Source organism: Python bivittatus, unplaced genomic scaffold, assembly GCF_059951505.1.
Source record: "Python bivittatus isolate LINGU-HERP-01145 unplaced genomic scaffold, Pbiv_v1 ctg000020_np1212, whole genome shotgun sequence".
NCBI lineage: Eukaryota > Metazoa > Chordata > Lepidosauria > Squamata > Pythonidae > Python > Python bivittatus.
In genome coordinates, this window is record NW_028277030.1 from 17,723,272 (window position 1) to 17,723,505 (window position 234).

Consider the following 234-nt stretch of genomic DNA (forward strand, 5'->3'; position numbering starts at 1 on the left):
TTCCCAAGCAATTTGTTAAAAAAAATAATAATTAAAAAATGGGAAGTTCTTATTTGTTTATAATATAATTTTCTATTTCTTTTGTGCTTCTTTAAATGTAATGTTCTATCAGACTGTTAACACAATTCTATGTATGTAAAAGACATTCTGTTAGTTATTCTGATATATTTTTCAATTGTTTCTTTCTCCCTACCCTACCCCTTGATTTACTACAGGTTTAACAAACTTAGGACG